We start from the raw sequence: 16077 nt of genomic DNA, 5'->3' as shown, positions 1-16077 counted from the left end.
CAAATTTACCTATTCTCCACTCCTTGTACAATGTTCAATTCCAAGTTGATGAAGAACCTCCATACAAAACCAGATACGCTGAATATACCATGGGGAAGAGACTCAAACACATTGGCACAGGGGAAATTTCTTGATTAGAATGCCAATGGCTTATGTTCTAAAATCACCATTCGACAAATGGGACCTCATAAAATTGAAAAGTATCTGTAAGGCAAAGGTCTTAGTCATTAGGAGAAAATGGCAATCCCGAGATTGGAAAAAGGTCTCTATTGATCCTACATTTGATAGAGAGCTAATATAAAAAATAGACAAAAATTCAGAAGTTAGTCTCCAAAAATCCAAAAACAATATTTTTCAAATGGTGTACAGAGCTAAACAAAGAATTCTCAACTAAGGAGCCTTGAAAGGATGAGAGGCACTTAAAGAAGTGTTCAACATCTTTCCTCATCAGGGATGTGTAAGTCAAAATGACCCTCACAATCCACAGCACACCAATGACTAAGATCAAAACCACAGGCGACAGGAGATGCTGGCAAAGATGTGGAGAAAGAGCAACACTCCCCTACTGCTGGTAGAACTACAAGCTGGTAAAATCACTTTAGAAATCAATGCAGTGCTTCCTCGGAAAATTAAAAATAGTTCTACATGAACAACTAGCTATAACACTACTAGACATAAATCCTCAAAGATGCTCCAACATATAACAAGGCCCCATGCTCCCTTATGTTTATATAAATCTTATTTATAATATCCACACGTTGTAACTAAGCCACATGTACCTCAATGGAAGAATGGATATAGAAATTGAGATGCATTTGCACATTAGAGTATACCAAGTTATTATAAACAATGACTTCACAAAATTTCAGGGAAATTAATAGATCTAGAATCTATCAACTTGAGAGAGGTAACCCAGACACAAAAGAACACACAAGCTGTGTACAAACTGATAAGTTATTATTACCCCCAAAAGCTCAATATGCCACAATAAAGCTCACAAACCATATGGAGCTTAAGAAGAAGGAAGACCAAAGTGTGGATGTTCATTCCCACATAGTACAGGGAACAAAATAATCACAGGAGGTAGAGAAAGGCAGGGACCTGGGAGCAAGAGAGAAGGGGAAGATAAATAAATATGCAGGGTTGTGGGGAGGACAGGATCAGGTGATAGAAAAGACATGAGAGAATTAGAGTTTCAGGAAATTGATTAAAAGTATGTAGCAGTGGGGAATGATGAACAGGGTGTAGCCACTACAAAGTCCCAGATGTTAAGGAAGTGAGAGTCCCCCAGGATGCAAACGGTTGACTTTATCTGAGTATGCAACAAGGGGGACCTACAACCTGTATAGACACCTCCACTAGATAGACACAGCCCCAAATCGGCGATGGGGCCACAGAATCATCTCAAAATTTTTACGTAGATATGTTCAAGTCCAAAGTACAGACAGCAATAAAAAATGAACAGACACTAAAGGAAAGGCCATACAGAAACTATTCCACCTAGGATTCCATCCCATGAGCAGATACGAAACTGAGACACTGTTACTGATGTCAAGATGTGCTTACTGACAGAAGCCTGCTATTGCTATTCCCTGAGAGGTTGTACCAGCACTTGACCCATACAGCTGTAGATACTTACAGCCAACAATCAGACTGTGCCTGGGGACCCCACTGGAAGAGCTAGGTGAAGGACTGAAGGACCTGAGGGAATTCAGCCCCATAAGAAAAACATTATCAGTTTACTGGACACCCAGAGCTCCGAAGAACAAAGCAAAAACTAAAGAATACACATGGAGGGAACCATGGCTCCAGATACATGGCTTTCACTGACATCAATGGGAGAGGAGGCCCCTGGTCCTGTGGAGGTTTGATGTGCCAGCATAGGGGGATGTTAGAGTGGTCAGGCGGGAGTAGGGGAGAGAGTGGAGGAGCTCCCTCATAGACGCCAAGCTGAGGGGCATGGGGAGGATGGAATGGGTGATTGCGGAGGGGCAACAAGGAAGTGGATATCATTTGAAATTAAATGAATAAATTGATTAATTTAAAAAAATCTCATGATCATCTCAGTAGATTCTGAAAAGGCCTTTGGCAAAACGTGACAGTCCATCATGTGAACCTTACAGAGAGAGAAGGATACAGAAGAATACATGAACACAAAGTAATATACAGCAGTCCACTAGCCAACGTCAAACTAAATAGAGAGAAACTTAAAATAATTCCCATAAACTCTGGGGCAGGGCATGGCTGGCCACCCTCCCCCTAACATTTCAATATAGTTCTTGAAGTTCAGGCTAGAGCAATAAGACAACTAAATGTGAAAAACGAGATATGCATTGGAAGGGAAGAAGATATCATATTGGCATTTGTGATGATATCATAGTATGTACAAGAGCCCCCAAAAATTCTATCACAGAACTCCTACATTTGATAAATACCTTCAGTAAAGTGGGTGGATACAACATAAACTAAAAAAAATCAGTACCATTCTTTTAAACAAACAATGAAGGGGCTGACAAATAAATTAGGGAAACATTGCTCTTTACAATAGCAACAAATAATATAAATGTCTTAGTGTAACTCTAAGAAAGTGAAAGATCTGTATGACAAAAATTTTAAATGTCTGAAAATAGCAATTGAAAGATATCAGAAAGTGAATGCAATACCCATTAAAATACCAAAACAAGTCTTTACAGACCTTAACGTGAAATTCTCAACTTCAAGTGAAAGATTTAATAAACCCAGGATAGCTAAAACATTCCCGAACAATAACAGAATTTCGGGAGGAATCACCATCTCTCATTTACTGCTGTCCTACAGAACTATAGCAATAAAACTACAGTATTGGTATAGGAACAGGCAGGCTGATCAATAAAATGAAATCCAAGACCCTGAAATAAACCCACACAAGTATGGATGCTTATTGTCAATAAAGTGGGCAAAATCATATGACAAAAAATAAGAAAGCATCTTGAACAGGTGGTGCTGGTTTAATTGGATATAGGCATAGGGAAGAATGCAATGAGCCTTATCTATAAACCTGTGCAAAACACATGTCCAAGTGGATCAAAGACCTCAAAATAAAATTTTATACATCAAATCTGATACAAGAAAAAGTGAGAAATAGGCTTGAGCACATTGGTACAGGAGACAACTTCCTGAGCAGAACACCAATGGCGCTCAGATATTGAGATCAACAATTAATAAATGAAACTTGATGAAACTGAAAAGCTTCTGTAAGTAAAACAAAACACTTAATAGAAATGTCTGCATACAGGTTGGAAGAGGATCTTCACCAACCCTATAGTGCACAAAAGGCTAATATTAAAATTACATAAATAACAATTGAAACTACAAGAGACCAAATATCCTAACCTAATAATGTGGTGCAGAGATAAATTCATCAGCAGAACTTTGAATGGCCAAGAGCCACTTAAAGAACTGGTCACCATCCTTGGTCATCAGGTATATCCAAATCAAAAGCACCCTGGGATTCCAACTTATGTGCATCAGTATGGATAAAATAAAAATCTAAAGTGACATCCAGCACATGCTAATGAGGATGTGGAATACTGGGAACACTCCTCCATTGCTGCTTGGATTGAAAACTTGTACATCCATTTTCGAAATCATATTGGCAGTTTCTCAGAAAACTGGGAATCAGTTTTCATCTGGACTTAGCAAAACAACCCTGGGACATATAATCAAATGGTGACCCACCATCCCACAAGGACACTTGATGAACTATGTTAATAGTGGTTTTATCTGTAATGTCCAAGAACTGAAAACAACCTGTATGTCCCCCTACTGAAGAATGGATACAGGAAATATTGTATATCTACACAATGGAATACTCGTCAGCTATTAAGAATAAATACATTATGAATTTTGTAGGCAAATGGATGAACTTGAGAATGTTATCCTGAGTGAGGTAACCCAGAACCACAGAAAAATGTATGTCATTTATAAGTGGACATTAACCATAAAGTGCAGGATAACAGGTTGATAGGCATGAAGGAAGAAGGAGGGCCTGAGTGAGGAGGTGTGGATCTCACAAGAAGGAGAAACAAAATAGTCTAAGAAGGATGAAGTGATGGAACAGGGTAAGAGAAGAGGCAGGAAAGGAGATGGAAATGCTGGTCAGGTCTAGGGAGAGTGGTTTGGAAGAGGGCTAGGAGTGAGATTACAAATTGTCTGGGCAGGAGTGTCCAGGGATCTCTGGTGACTTGCTGGATGCCTGGTAAGGGAGAGGATGGGGGAGTCTATGGGGGTGACTCTAGCTTAGATTCCTACTGGAGCAGAAGATGGAAATGGCCACCTCCTGTAGCAAGAAAGAACTTCTAGAAGAGGAAGAGGACATCAATGCACTCACAACACCTTCAACTCAAAATCTGTTTTGCCAATAAGTGTGCAGGGATAACGGTAAAGCAGATATTGAGGGACCAACCAATCAATGACTGCCCCAAAGTGAGATCCATCTCATGTGACAGAGACAACCTCTGACAGTACTTACGTTACTCTGATTTACTTGCAGACAGAAAAGTAGCACACCTGTCTCTGGAGAGGCTTCACTCAGCAGCTGAAGGCCACAGCCAGTCCTCAGATGGAGCTTGGGAAGTCTTGTGGAAGAGTGGGGGAGAGTGGTGAGCAGACTAGAGGGGTTAAAAACACTACAAGAAGTACCCTATAGTCAGATACCTTGGACCATGGAGTATGCTAGAGCCTGGGCAACCAACCCCAGGGCCAGGTGTAGCTATCTGCAGTTGGTCTCCATGTGGGTCATCTGACAAGTAGATCCAGGACTGTTTCAGTCTCTCTTGCCTGCCATGGGAACCCTTCCCCATACCCGGGCAGCCTGATTGTAAATCTGTGGGACAGGGGGTGCTTCATACTGTTGGGAGTAGATGCCCCAGGGCGGGGTGGTACCTAGGGAGTCTGCCCTTCTACAGAGAAGGGAGAGCATTATGATGAGAAGGATTTGTAAGGTGGCACTGGGAAAGGAGGAGGGAGAGTGGCTGGGATCAGGATGTAACCTAAATAATGAATACAGTACTGGAATTAAGAAAGTTAGACTGGAAATTGGAAAGATTGCTCAGTGTTAAGAGAACTGATTGCTCTTCCAGAAGTCCTGAGTTCAAATGCCAGCAACCACATTGTGGCTCACAAATATCTCTGATGAGATTTGATGCCCTCTCTGGTATTTCTAAAGACAGCGACATTGTATATATGTATACAGACACACACACACACACACACACACACACACACACACACACACACACACACACACACACACATATATATATATCAAATGAATAAATGAATAAATAAACAAACAAACGTAGGAATTACCTGGTCTTAGATTCAGAGCAGGGAATAAAGTGTAATGAGATTATATTCAAACCCATGTCATGTACTGCCTGGATCTTTCAGATCTGCAGGAACTATCACAAGGAAGAGGCTGGAAAGGGGGTTGATCCCTGCAGCTCCTCAGTGTCCACTAGCATAGCACTTGCCCTTGGGAGATGATGTCATTCATTCTTCCCGATGTTGCATCAATCAAAATTACATGCTCTGTGGATGAACCTGTAAAAGAGGACAGTTGCTTTTGGGGCAATATGGGGGCTCCTTTCCTCTCAGCAAGCTCACTGCTGCCTTTTGAGGTCTCTGGATGGTGAGCAAAATGAAGACACACAGAGTAGCCTCAAGTTGAGTCAGCCAGGCCCAGGGGGCTCAGTGGTGTCTCTCAGATTCCCAGGCCCTCCCTGAGATTGAACACTCTACACAGTGTAAGAGGATTAGGGGATAACCAGGAAATGCAGTTGCTCAGGTGTCTGGCTCTGTAGGAGGGAAATAAATCACAGTGGGATGCTTCAGGACAGTCAGGTGACCTGAGCCCTCCACAGAGTCTAAGTCCAGACTCACAGACATTCATCTGTCCACAAGTCTCCTAAACACAGGCCTTGACTGACCTGCAGTCCAGAGTATGTTATTATACAGTGTCGCTTAGAGAGAGGACATACTTTCCAATTAGGCTTTTTCTGTGTCACACTGAGACTGGGTTTATGGTACAGCTGATGCAGATGGGGACTGGCCACAAGTGGCAGTCTATCGCAGACCATGAAATAAATAAATAAATAAATAAATAAATAAATAAATAAATAAATATCCACTTATCTCACTGCCTGCAATCCTCATTGTCACCACAAGGGAGCGCTGCTTTGACCTTCTCAGAAATAAAAGCTGACTTCCCTCAGGGAAATGGATGGAGGGATGGATGGATGGATGGATGGATGGATGGATGGGTGGGTGGATGGATGGACAGACAGAGAAGTGATTTGACTTAATCAGTTTCTTCAAGTCCTACTTTTCAGGTTGAAAACACACTGAACATGTCTGCTGCAATTGCTTGTTCTTCATTTCTGCTTTCTTTGGCTGTTCATTCAAGGCAGCTCCCTTAGAATCTGCTCATCTCAATAAAGGTCCATCTGTGGAATGTATAGCTTCTCAGTTAGGAGCTAAGGGATTCTTGGAAGGAGTTCCCAAAATCCCGTCTGGGGCAGATGCCAGTGTTCTCTACTTCAGACAGCAGCTGCATGAAGCAAACACACACCTGTCTGAACATTCCAGCTTGGGTGCACGTCACAGTGCACCTGCCCCAGGGTCCCTGCCAGTTGCACATGCCACAGGGCCACAACTACAAGATCCCTTCCCCAGGACTCATGCCCCCTTGCATCTCCCCCAGGATTCCTGCTCTGTTGTAACTGAACCAGGGTCCCTGCCCGGTTGTTCCTGGCTCACGTTTCCTACTCAGTTTTACCTGCCCCAACGACCCTGTCCCACTGCAGCAGCCTCAGGGATCCTGTCCCATAGTGCACACCACGCTGCACCTTCCTGAGAGTTCCTACTAACTGTTCCTAGGTGGCATTTTTCAAAATCTAATTCAAAGATCTTGCCAGTCAGAACCCATTGTCTTTAGTAACACCAAGTAGATATTTGCAGGGCTTCCTCACCTACACTTAATCAATCCCTTCTCTCAGTTGTCCATGTGGAAGCAAAGAAACTAGCAGCAGAACATGGATTATTCATCCAGGATATCAGCAGCCCTAGAATTCTCATGAGATGGGCTGCTGTGACTGTGATACAGGGGTGGCAGGGAGGCTTTGACACTGAACAAGCCCAGAGTGCTGCCTCTGCTCACATTGTGCCAGCACCTTAGCCTAACTCTAGATGTCCTAAACTCTGAGAGGAGGAAGGAGATCTTCCTACATAGAAGATGTTCTCTGAATCTGTGCTGGCCAAGGTCAAGCCAGAGTGTTTGAACATTCCAGTTCCAGCCCCTGAGGGTTCTCTGCCTGCCTGGTGTTTTGTTGTGCTTTATGTCTGGCAAGGTGAAGATGTGGCCCATACTAGGAATATCTTTGAAGACAACTGCCCTGGGTTCCCATGCTAAAATTCAATTAGGGACTGACAGGGACCTAAATAACAACAAGACAGTGCCAAGACCATGAGTTCCAAAATCAAGAGCAAATGGGACTTTGATGGTATCCTGTGCTGATCTGACAGGAGTCAGCACACACAATTCTCCTGCACATCCAATGCCCCTTGGAAAAATCCTCTGTCAAGGGTAAGTGATGCCTCATGAGAATGAACTGTCAGCGTAGGACAAGACACTTGGGACTACTGTCCTGAACTCACCAGTCTCAGATGAATGGGCTTTGAAAAGTATTCAGGACACAGAATAGGGGTGTGTAAGCAAGTGCAGGTAATCCTTGGGAAACACATAGTTCCTGAGGAGGTTCTGAGATATGTTGGATCCACTCCTGGAAAAGGCAGCATTGTGTTCAGGGGGGTAAGAAAGCAGGAGCCTGCTGATGTTTTCACAGTATTGCATGGAAACAGTAACAATGCCCTTAGGAGCAGGATGTCCTAACACTCTCAGATCAAGCAGACAGCCTAGAGCCTAAGGGCCAATATCCCAAGAGAATACCGGTCATGTGTGAAGCTTCTATAGCCAGGAAGCTGGAGCAGGGAACATTGACATTGTCTCAGTTAGGGGTTTACTGCTGAGAACAGACACACCATGACCAATGCAGCTCTTATGAGGACAACATTAATGGACACAGGATTGCAGGTTCAGAGACTCAGTCCAGTATCATCAAGCTGGGAGCATGGCAGCATCCAGGCAGTCATGGTGCCAGAGTAAGTGAGAGGTCTACATATTCATCTGAAGGCTGCTTGGGGAAGACTGGCTTGCATGTGGATAGGAAAAGTGTTTTAAAGCCCATGCCCACAGTGACACACCTACTTTAACAAGACCACGCCTCCTAATATTGCCACTCCCTGAGCTAAGCATATACAAACCATCATAGACATCTTGCAGGAGGGTGGTACTGTTCTATCAGAGAGAAGCCTCTGCTCCAGTTAATATACTGAGGTCAACCCTGGGTAGGGCACAGAGCCCTCCACACATCCTGGGACTCAGGGAGGCATCCTATGAAAGAGCTTTTTCCTAGAAGGACACATGGGTGTAGGCCTCCCTTCCAGCCAGGCTGTAGGGAGTCTCCAATGCTAAACTCTGTCTTTTTGCAGAAGTGAAACAATGAAAATTCACCCTTCACAGTACAGTGAATAGCAAAAATGGTGAAAGGTATAAAAAAGAACCAATTAGTACCTGAGCATGAGGATTGGTTTTATATGAAATGTGGGTGGGTGCAGTGCAGTATCCTCCTCCATGTACCCACATGTTCAGTAACTACCCTGTTCGATGCAGCTTTACACATAACCATCTGGAATCCATTCACTGAGTGACTCCATCCCTGGACTGGAAGCTACAGGTTGGACTTTTGTATCCAGGTCTCCCAGCGCAGGGACAGGGATGCATGGATAAAGTGGAGAGAAGCAGACTGGAATGGTGCAGAGGTTATCCTGCCAACAACCCCAAGCCCCCAGCTGCATGACAATGTAGAACAGCGAGCAGTTTCCCAGCCAGCCTCACTCCCCATAGACAGACTTCTTCCAGTCCCTCCTTATGCCAAGGAAAGAAAAGCAAAAAAAGTAGGGGCAGGGAAAGAAAAATTGCTCTACTCCCAGGAGCCAAGGACAAGCCCCCTCCAATCCTCTGATCTGACCCCATAACCAGCCACAGCCAAGTCCTGGGCTCATCTCTAGAGGCACATGGACCCAGGCAGATGAGCCCTTGAATCACAATCGGCTCCTCAAAAGCATCCTATGGGTGTCAGTCCTAAGTCCATGAATCGGAGGTGCTCTGCACAGCTATTCAGAGAAGCCTTCTCTTGATCTCTGTGAAGATCTCTCTGTTGGATGTCAGAGGAGAGTGTCCATCCAGCATCAGTCCTGGGACTGTGGCCCTCTAATGTGTTAGCCCATGTGAACCTCCCCACAGAGCCCCACCTGTCCTTGTGCAACTCCTCCTTGATCGCTTTTATAGGAAGATATTTAGAGTCCCTTGCAGGAGGCAGGGAAAATGGCACACAGCTGAGGGTGGTAGACAAACCTGGGAACACATCAAATATTGAGTTGGTGTGAGGCTCCCTAAGCCATGCTTGGGCAGGTCTGTGCCAGCGATCCCATAAGACCCTTTGATTCTCCCCATGTACACAGCAGGAACCAATTGCCAGTCCTACCCTCTGCCCAGAGCAAAGGGAGATTGGAACTTGGATTCCAAACCTGGCCATTCCTATAATACCTGACCTTGTAGCCCTTGCTCCCTTTGGGGCTCAACAGTCCCCCTCAAATGTAGACAACAATGTCTAGATGGCGTTCACAGCTTTTCTTGCCTGAAACTGTGCTTTGTTTGATACTACAAACCAGGAAGTAGGGACTTAAACTTGAGATCACTGACTCAGGCTAGGGAGGACTCCAGGGCACCTGAGCTCAGCTGCAAAGGCAGACGCTGAACCACAGTGAGCAGAGGTGGCACATTTTGCTGTTTCTTTCCTTTTCTGCTCTCAGGCCTTTCAGTGAACTCTACAGATGAGGATCTTTCCTCCCAGGCTTAGTGTCTGCAGCCATGAGAGTCCTCTACAGGGGACTCCAAACCCCAGAAGAGTCTTCAGAAGGAAAGCGCTACACACTGCACTGCCCCCAGCACTCTGAGAAACAGAGACCCTTTCTGGGCTTGGGCCAGTCAGTGCTCAATAGTTAGCTTCTGGCTGCACTGGCTGCTCACAAATAACACAGCAGACTGGGTCCTGTGACCTGGCTGTCACAGACTGTGATTGAGAATTCATTTCAACTGTGTCAGCATAGCCACTCTGTTCCTTCTGGTCCCAGGTTGCACAGAGCTCCTTGTCCTCATACATGCCTGTTCCATCACTGGACCTTAATATTTAAAGTGAGCCCTACACTCAGGATGGACTTGGTTTTCTATACATCATGCCAACCTCTGTGTGATAGGAAGTGTCTGCCTGTATATGCATACCCCCTTATGTGCCTAGGTGTCCATGCATACCACTACCCCATGTCCTGTCAGAGGCCATCCTCTGGACAGGTCCTCACGCCTGCATGTCAGACCACCTGTCTTCAAGCCCCAACCCCTCCCCACTCCACAGATGCTGAGCTTGTGGGCTTTGCTGATGCACCCAACATTCGTGGGGGTTTTGGGGGATTGAAACTCAATTCCTTACCCTTGGGAGGCAAGTGCTCTGCCTATCCCTGCATCTTTGTCTCAGGTGTTTGATGATAACCTAGAGCCTTTCCTAGGATTTATGAAATCAGTGTCATCTTGATCGGTCAGTTTAGAAACACAGCTTTGTTTTTTTTTTTAATTTTTTTTAACAGTGTACCATTAGTTTGAGGCTAATCATTCAGAATTCAATGAAAAAGTGACACCCTGAGTGTAGACATGACGACTTTGAAGCAGGAGGCATAGAAATCATTCAAAACAGAGAACTGAGGAGAGATAAACATCTTACAGGCTTTGATTTCTAAAAGCCTTAAAATTCTCCATAGCCCAAGAAGCCAGAGCCTTGAAGCCCTTCCCAACCATGTCATGACAGGTCCTATTGTGACCTCATGAGGAGCGACTGTGAGGCGTCCCAACCAACAGATGTTAAGCTGTTGCCAGGCCTGGATTTCTTTGAGTGCTTTGAGAGGAGGTGTGGAGTGGAGCCCTCTGCGACATGTTTGTATCTTGTGAGCTGTGTGTGGTTGTATTGGATTTTACTGTACTGTGTATATGTGTATGTATCAGTGTGTGTAAGAGAGTGTGTGCTAACAGATTTGCCTGTGTGTGAGTTGTGTGTACACTTTCGCTTGTGTGTTTGTCAGTATATGTAGGAGTGTGTGAGTTTACAGGTTTGTTTGTGTGTATGTTTGTATGTGTGTACCACCTCTTTTGTGTGTGTGTGTGTCCCTGTGTGTGTGTGTGTGTTTGTCTGTGATGTGCATTTTTCCAGGTTTACTTGTGTGTAAGTATGTGTGTGCCTGTTCCTACGTGATTGTGTTTTGTATGAATCTGGGCGTTTGTCTGTGTGTGTGCCTGTGTGTGTGTGTGTGTGTGTGTGTTTGTGTGTGCACGCACGTGCCCATCCCCTTTTGCCCCTTGTATCTATATTACCTGCACCTCAGTGCAAAAGAGTGTAGAGGCTAGAAGTCACCCCGGCTCCTGTTCTTGAGGAAGGTCCTCAACCTCATTTTCAAGACAGGCTCCCTCACTGGCCTGCAGCTGCCCAAGTACCTGTCTTGGGTCTCCAGTGGCTCCCAGGAATTTGATATGCCGACCCCATAATATCAGATTAAAGGCCTACGTAGACTGCTGGCTGCTTATTTATGGATTGATATTTTTTCTATGTGTTTAAGAGATAGAATTAGGCCATATATTCTCAAGACCACTGACTATTTCCTTATTGTGGTTTTGTTTTATTTATTTATTTATTTATTTATTTATTTATTTATTTATTATGGATTGCTGGATTCATTTTGGTGGTGGTTTTTATGTTCTCACATGCTATATTATTGCTTTGATTATTTACGGTTCTGCAGTCGGATGATTCACTCTATCTCCATTTTCAATGTCCTGCAGTTTCATCCTTTTACATTATTTCTGTTTCTCTATTTATTGAGTACAAGCAATCATTGGATTAGACTTGATACAAATTTGCCCTTTGTGACACCTTGACTCTTTTTTTGTTTAAGGTTGACTGTTCACTGATATTTAACTGCCTTATTCCTTATGGTTGGTTAATTTTAATTTTCAGTATTTTGCTCTGGAGAGTTGTGGATTTTTGTGGATCACTAGGTCCTGAAATTCAATGGAGTTTTCCCTTAAGTGTTGGCTTTTTACATTTGTTTGTTTTGTCTTATACTCAGTCTTTCTCCTCTCATTTCTTTTATCTGACCTTTTTCTTCAAACAATCCATTCACAGTATTGATCAGCTTTGGCCGCCCAATCCTATTGTAGTATAACGATTTTTATTTTCATCATTACATTTAGTATTTGTGTGCTCTTGGCTTTCTCTTTTGGGGATGGTTATTTGGGTGGCTTTTACTTATGATTCTTCATATTTCCCCCTGTTCATAATTTTACTCTATTTTTCTAGTCTAGTCTTTTCTTTGTTATTATTTTTTTCTTTTTGTTTCATTTGTTTCTTTTAGGTTCCACATGTGTAATTTTAGTTCCTGAATTGCTCCAGCTTTTTCATTATTTGATTCCATTTGTTTGTTATTTTTAGGTAGCATTAGTACTGATAAAATGCCTACAGAGACTGAGGAGGAGTTACCACCTTCTAGTCCCGATCCCAGTATCTCTCAGGAGGGAAACTTTCATTCCCAATATAAAGTACTGAAGACTATTGGAAAAGGAAGCTATGCCAAGGTCCTCCTGGCCCACCACCAGTTCACAGGAACCCCAGTGGCGGTCAAAGTTCTCCGAAAGAACAAGCAGTGGTTCCGGCCAGCCATGACAGAAGAAAACATAATGAGAAAGATCAACCACCCCAACATTGTTTCTCTCTTACAAGTCATTGAAAACAAAACTAGAATATACCTCATAATAGAGCTTGTGGAAGGCCAACAACTCTACCAGTACATCAGAGAGTCAGGGCAAGTAGAGGAGGATGAGGCCCGGCAAATATTTGAACAGATATTATCAGCAGTGAGCTACTGCCATGGAAAGGGGATTGTTCACCGAGACCTGAAAGTGGACAATATAATGATTGGTAAAAACAAAAAGGTCAAAGTCATCGACTTTGGGCTTATCACCGAAACACAACCTGGACAAATGCTAAACCAGCAGTGTGGTGCGTATTCTTTTGGTTTCCCCGAACGCTTCCTTGGTCTTCTGTATGACGGGATGAAGAATGATATGTGGACAATAGGAGTGGTCTTGTATTATATGGTAGTGGGAAAGCTCCCATTTGATTCTGTGATCATCCAAGAATTACAAAAACAAGTTGTTGCAGGGGTGTATCCTGCCCCCTGTGGGGTTTCAGAAGACCTGGAGAACCTCCTTAGTCAATTACTAACAGTAAATCCAATGTATAGACCAACAGCCAGCGAGGTGATGAAACACGCCTGGTTCAAAGAACACGGGAAGGGGTTCACAGTTCGTTGTGAAGAACTGCTTCCCCTCAGGCCAGACCCTGAAATTTTGGTGCGATGAAATGCATGGGATTTCAAGCCTCTGTAATAAAATACTCCCTAATAAAAAGAAAATATAATGAGGAAATGGCAACTTATTGCTTCCTACAACAGCAGGCTCTCCCGGGGTATGGCTGCACAGCCCAGGCACAGCAAGTGAGTCCCATTGCAGCCCCATTTCCTAGCCTTGACCCTGCTGCTGCTTTTAGATTACAAAGAAAGAGGAGTGGAAGCCTGCCAGTCCTAGGCTCCTTGCAGGTGTCATTCTCCCAAGGTCACGTATCTCATTATGGCCAGAAGGTTCATCCAAAAGGAGGAAGAAGGTCCACTGTGGCTGGTCGTCTCAGGCCACTACCGATGACACCTACACAGGACCACTATCACAAATGTGCCACGAGTGTCCCATACATTCAAACAACAAGCATCTTCAGTGAGAAGAGTAGCAACAAGGAAATAAAAGAAGATAATCTACTCTCCCACAGAGCCCCATTAGAGGATAAGCCCATCTCCAGCAGGGTCGGGCACAGAGGTTTTAAGGGGTGGACCAGGAATATAGCAAATGCCCTGATAAAGCTTTGTTGCTGTTTGCCAAGGAGAAAGAAACCTCGCCTGGGGCAGAAAGGAATCTCACCCCAGAAATGAGCCACAGGGAGAGTCCAGATAACAAGCAGCAGGCACAGCCCAGGTACCTTCGTGCTTTGTCCTTTCTAGTTTGCTCTATGCTGGTCCTTCCTCTTGTCTCTGGTTTCCATTTTCCCCACAATTCTTACCTTGTATCTTCTCTAAGTTCTTTTATGAGGTTTCCGCAACACCAAGCCTTCTCCCTCTTCTTGATTTCTCCTCTTCCCAGCAGGGACTCAATATGAATTCCCCACTCTACAGAGTTTTCTTGTTGACCCATCCCTTCAGATGGACTCCAACTCCCCCTTAGGCCAATAGCTCCCACAGGGTGAGGACTAGAGATTCATGGGCTCATGGACTCATCCATGGGCTACTGGTTCTAGCACATGTGGTCATCAATCACAAGTGCTGCAGAACAGAGTCTTATGTTTTCAAATGTAACATCCCACTCCAGTAAGCCTTAAAATTAATAACAAGGTTTGTCACTGAATAAGTATCAACAACCTAGTTTGTGGGTTATTGTTGATGGTCAGAATCCTGCATGCATGCATATTGTTTTGCATACTGATTTTTTCATTCCTAAGACCTAGCAATTAATATATATTGTTACATATATATATATACATATATATATATATATATATGTAACATTTCTAAATGATTTCTTTCAAACATCTTAACTGAGAAGTAGAAGAGAAGATTTAATAAAATAATAAGGCAATCAAAGCTCCAAATGGTAATCTAAGTATTCTACCGCATAAGATTTTTGCTTAGAATAAATTGACTTTTTTTCCTCTCACAGTGCCATCTTGAAATTCTGTCATGTCCTGAGAATAAACAGGAGGTGATTTTAGACACATGGCCAACGAAAAGACACCAGCAGAAGCTACAGCACCAACAGGAGAAACAGCAATAGCACCAGCAGCATTAGCAGCAGAAGGAGGAGGAGGAGGAGAAAGATGAGGAAGAGGAGGATTCCCCAACACCAATCTCCTCCCTCCTCTTGATTTCTCCTCTTCCCAGCAGGGACCCAATATGAATGATGAGTTCCCCACTCTACAGAGTTGTCTTGTTGACCCATCCCTTCAGATGGACTCCATCTCCCCCTTAGGCCAATAGCTCCACAGGGTGAGAACTAGAGGGTCATGGGATCATGGACTCTTCCATGGGCTACTAATCCATAGAAAAACGGGCCTGTAATACCAGACACTCAAGACACACAGTAGGTAGGGGGATCAGAACTTCAAGGCTAGCCTGGTCTACATCATGAGTTTAAGATCAGCTTGGACAACTTAGTGACACCCTTTTTCTAGAGGTGAGGAGGGCTAAGGCTACCAACTCAGTGGTAGAGTACTCGTGGGGAAACAGACTGCTGTCCATTGACACCTCTCCTTCCTTGCTCGGAAATACACAATGGTATTAGAAGAGTCAAAGGTTCCTGGCCTAGCATCCACTATTCTATTTGCTACATCATTAAGGGTGCAGTTTTTGGGGTGGAGTTTTTGGTATTTTGGTCAGGGATCAAATCTATGAAATAAAACTTAAGCAATACTCTCATTGCTGTCATAGTGGGAGGTGGATGATAAATGCTTGCCCACCTGCATCAGTACAAAGCTGGTTCCTTGGACTCCCTGCAAACACATCACTGCTAACTGTGTGCCTGGTATAGGCTTTTCCAGGACTATCCATAGCTTGAAAACCTTCCCTGCTATGGACCCTTGAGTGGGCATCCTGCCTTTCTCAGTCTCAGAATGGAGCAAAGATCCCCTGCTCACCTCTAGGTTCACAGGTCAGGGGCCTCTTCCATACCATAATGAACAAGACTGGCACAGCTGCACACACCTTGGAAAAAGAATG

The 16077-nt window shown here is 44.0% G+C and overlaps 1 pseudogene across 1 annotated transcript; it reads left to right on the top strand.

The window, feature by feature from the left end:
• The first annotated feature begins 11090 nt into the window (after positions 1-11090).
• On the top strand, positions 11091-15776 carry LOC148007108 (sperm motility kinase Y pseudogene; annotated as a pseudogene). The gene is made up of 3 exons (XR_015646212.1): positions 11091-11143; positions 12693-14284; positions 15023-15776. The product of XR_015646212.1 is annotated as a sperm motility kinase Y pseudogene (transcript).
• The last annotated feature ends 301 nt before the right edge of the window (positions 15777-16077 follow it).

This window comes from Rattus norvegicus, chromosome 1, assembly GCF_021556685.1.
Source record: "Rattus norvegicus strain SHRSP/BbbUtx chromosome 1, alternate assembly SHRSP_T2T, whole genome shotgun sequence".
NCBI lineage: Eukaryota > Metazoa > Chordata > Mammalia > Rodentia > Muridae > Rattus > Rattus norvegicus.
This window is presented reverse-complemented; position numbering and strand designations above follow the sequence as displayed.